The following is a 4,951-nucleotide window of genomic DNA, read 5'->3' on the forward strand; positions in this document are numbered from 1 at the left end:
TAATTATTGGTATTCGTTTGAATTAATTTAATTATGGATGGTGGATGGATATTGTAATTATTGATATTCGTTTTGGATGGACGATGGATTTTTGGGCAGTAGTTCGAAGTAGTTGTTTTTGAGTGAATGGAATCATTTAATGTTGTGAGATGTGAAATTGTTTATATAAAATCATATCTTTTTAGCTATTTTTATTAATATTAAAAATTAAGAAGATTTAAGATTATCAAGAAGAATTATTATTAATCCTTCAATAATTTCATTCGAAATCATCTTTTCATTTTAAAAGTAAGTATGTTTAATGACTTTTTAGAAAATTTTCAAGAAATAATTTTACAATTGAATAATTCGCTATATATTCGATTTCAACAAATCGAAGAAAATTTTATCCAAAAGAAATATTTTTGAAACTAGTATCTAGTTAAAAAAGGATTTGTTCCTCTAAAAGCATATAATTCGAATTAGTAATCAAGCCGTTTTGTTTTGTTGCAGGAAAATTTACAAAGATACGAAAAAAAGAAAATGGTTAAAAAATTGGAAATTTCGTACAGATATACATCCTCATATTTTTATCCATGCACACTTCAGAAGCACAATGCACTTTGGCCAGGAATAAAAGAGGAAATTTGTGTCTCTCTCCCTTTTCTCATTTTTTATTCTCTTTTTCAATTATGCACGCAAGCATACGAAATAGAAATCGGTTAATTAGCGTGAAAAATGGCTGGCGATACCGACGTTGCTTTTTATGTCTTTTCGAGCCGGTATACGTGAAATTTAGTAAACAAAAGAAGATTTTAAGCATCTTATGCGCCACTCGAAACAATTTGGGCCTTTGCATTTATAGAACAATTTCGAGGAAACGAGACAAATTATGAGATTTGACGAAGTCGTAATTTGGTATTTTCATTGAATACAAAAGAACATATGAGGAATAATGATTCTTTTCTTTCTTTTTTTTTTTTTTTTTTAAATATTTTTTTGATAGATACATGCCTATAAACTTCTTATCTCTTACAGATATACTACAATAGAGATATTAAATTAGAGATAAATTTTAAAAATATCTGTTACGAAATTTCATGTAAAATATTAACAGAGTGTAAATAAACTTACGAAGAAAGATACTTGTATGAAATATTTTGAAAAAAATTGGAATAAATTTAAATATTCTCAAATTTTCAAAATTTTCTATTTAATTCTCTCTGAATTTTATTCAAAGAGATATAAAATAATTCAAGAAACAACAAAACGAGATTAGTCGATCTTTTGCTCTTTTCAAAATCAATGAATGATAGAGAAGAAGTTAATACGATGATACTGTATTTTTTAAGTTAATAATTGTATATGGAGAAGGAATTGATCGATTTCCCTGGTAAATCGGATTACAAGTACAGATTTATTTTGACCGGAGCACGTGACCTAACAAAAACGTTCGTACCCTCAATCTGCCTCTTTTATTCGAATCGAAATCGCAACACCTGCTTGGGACAGATGCATTTACCGCAACAGATTATAGTTCATTCATAAAGGGACCTGTCACATATAGTGTATAGAATCAGTTTATTACTTTTCATAATGTATTCCGGGACACGAGCTTTTCTCTCCACGTTTTTACGAATCCTTTTCGTTTCCCTAATTGTTATTCCGTCTATCGTTGATTTCTAATCGAAAAATTAATCCTCGAAATCAACGATTTAATATTCCCCAATATTCTATTTTAAAAAATATATGGTAAATAATCAGTTTTTTTTAAATATTTTATTCGAAATTCTGTGAAAAATAAAAGAAATGGAATGACAAGTTAAAATCGAACTACCACAACTGCTAACAAACAAATAATGTTCCCTTCATGAAAAAAACAATACACAAAATTACAAAATTTAATCCGGCTGAAAAATCCTGATATAAAATACAAATAAATAACAAAGCTATACCGAATTACCATAGACCACACACAACAAAGAAAAGACAAATAGTCGAAATTCTACTTTTACATCCATCTTTCCAATCGCCCGCAATAAATTCTCCAAACACCCCCAATATATGGCAAGAATCAAAATTCTAATTACACGGGGAGTTACTGAATCGTGGTGGTATTACCTAAATCCCGTTCAATATCAGTCAGATTCACCCATTGAAATATAACCCATAATTTATAACCTTGCGAGATTATTTGTCGAACGCCATTCGAACGGAGCCGCGGAAATCATCGACCTTCCTCCTGTCGAGAATCATAAGTCACTCGTTAAGCCACTCGCAAACGATGGCGTGCGATGCCTCTCCGTATTTGAAATAATGCGGAGAGAAGAATATAATATGTATATACGACCGCGCCTACCCTGTTTGCTAAATATTTGGGGATGACTGGGCGCGAAAGCAATAATCGTTTCGAGAAAATATTATCCGGTTATATACGAATATTATATACGTAGTTGTATATGTGGTAGGGATGATGCTGCGGGTGCTGTCGGTGGTATGATTTCGTCTAAATATTGAGTTTTATGCGTTTTAATTTTAATTATGTATTACGATATATTACGGTATGTAATATTATTGGCAACGATGGAAATGTGATTATTGATAAAATTTATTGAGAGAATTTGGAACGATCGAGTCATCGATCTAATCGTGAAATAATAAACTCGAAATGAATTTCGAAAGAACTAAACTCTTTTCTACAAAAAAAAAAAAAAAAATATCGTATCATTTCCTTCAAAAGGAATCTCTATCGTATCATTTCCTTCAAAAGGAATCTCTACTGTAAGTCATAATTTATAATTAAACAAATGAGATGAGATCGAATTACAATCGTCGGAAAGAGATATCGATTCGACTCCAAAATCTTTGTAACTTTTTCGCGATAACTTGTAAAAAAGTCACGAGAATGGCGGAACGCTCAGTTTTCTTGGACTTTCCCTTGCTCGGTCGCTGTTGGGGTAGCGGATAAATGGCTACCTCGTTTCTCCTACACCCTTCAAGTTGATTGTACCACGGGGCAGGGGGGTGGGGGGTCGGGTTTCGAGAGACCGTGGAAGAACTGTTGAAAGAAGGGACAAAGGAGGACGAGCAAAGGACGTGAAAAACACGGAGAGAAGGACAATCCGCCCGCCTTGGTTGAAATTATGATACAACCCTCCCCCTCTTGGACTGGTCGCGTGTACACACGCCCACCAAACTTTCCCGTTGCATTAACGTTAATTGCGTATTTAAGCTTCTCCGATATTAAACTTAATTACGCGGTATTATATTGCTCGTTTTGGTAGGAGGAGAACCTTGGACGGGATCATCTTCCTCCATGCCTCTCCCTTCTCCCTTCCGACGAAAGAAGAATACTCTTGTTCCGTATCGTTGCTGCACTTGTTTTTACAATTACACGATTGTTTTGCTTGTTGGATTAAAAAGAAGGGGGATTTCGTTCGTCGATGTGTTTGAAATTGTAACTATTATTTTAAAGGGAGTTTAGTTTGCGCGGTGTATGAGAGACTTGAGATAATAAGATGTAAAAATGATTGTTTTATACCATTATGATTGATTAAATAGTTGGAGGATTTTTGTGATTTTGACTGGTTTCTGGATGTGTTTGTAAAATATTACTTAACACGATTCTTTATTTATACACTATATAAAGTGTATAAAGTAATACAATATTCTTTTATAGCGATATTTAAAATATTTATAAATAGGATGCCAATAAATTTTTATATTCCATTTTTATAAATAATCTCAATATTTTATACTTATTATTAGACTTATCTCAATTAAATTGCTATATAATTTTAATTGTAAAAATAATCTTTAAATATATGTTGTATGCATTTCAGGAATACATATAAATAGTAATAAATAATGTAAGAAAAATAATTCGTTGTCTTCACTTACCGGTCGAGCAAAAATTTCCACCATCTTCAACCACCATACCTCGATCTTCTCCATCACGTTCCCTCGTTCATCGAATGGAATTCAGACACCCTGTAAACAGAGCCATCGCAATTACTCACATTACCAGAGACAATACGGAAGGATGAGTGTATACTGGAAAACAATATTTCTAACGCGCTCGTTTCCGGCAAAATGGCGGGATATTTAACAACAACGCGCGAAAAACTCGAAACAACGAAATTATCATTTTTTTCCCTTCCTCTCCCCTTCCCCTGTTACCGTATCGCAGGATAAGGCGATTTTCGAAGCAAAGTGAACGTCGTCGAACTGTTCGCGGCAGCATTGTCTGCGTCCGTCGTCGCTTGTGTACGTAGCTTAACGCCCACAATATCGGGTTGCCGAGCGACCCGCCGGCTCTAGGAGGAAAATTTAATTTCAGCTGACAACATCCTGTTTCGCTACACACTGCGCTCAGCATTCTAGAAAATCGCATGCGAGACGATACGGATCGGATGGTAAGCAAGCCTCTGTAGACAACGATGATTCCAGATTGGATGGGGGAGTTTGGACGATCGATGACTATGCTATATATTTTCTTGTTTTTCCCCTCTTAGAATTTGAATATAATCCTTTGTTTTTTTCTTTATTTTAAAATTTAGCGCGAAGATTATATTTTGCAAAATTTAATCGTTCCGTGAAAAAAAAGAAATCTTAGAGTTTGATGATTAAGCGATAATTCCATCGTTTTCTGTCAATGACAAAATGAGATTAATAACAAATTTTAGTCGATTAAAACAAAAAATCTCCATCCTCCATCCTCAAACTGTGGATCAGATTACTTTTCTCTCATCTTTCTCAATCTTTAACAAGATTTGCCAATTCCTTTCGATAACGAGTGCTTTGCAATACCAAACAGTTTATCCGCAAAAATTTTTTGACATCCCCGCGTACGTCCCTGTGTATCGTCCAGAAACGCAGGGGGCGAGTTCTCTGCATTTTCCAGCGGCAACGCCACTACCACCACCACAGGGGCAACATCCACCACCGCCACCGCCGCCGCCGCCGCCGCCGC

The sequence above is a fragment of the Apis dorsata genome, unplaced genomic scaffold (assembly GCF_000469605.1).
Source record: "Apis dorsata unplaced genomic scaffold, Apis dorsata 1.3 scaffold_132, whole genome shotgun sequence".
In the NCBI taxonomy this organism is placed as follows: Eukaryota; Metazoa; Arthropoda; class Insecta; order Hymenoptera; family Apidae; genus Apis; species Apis dorsata.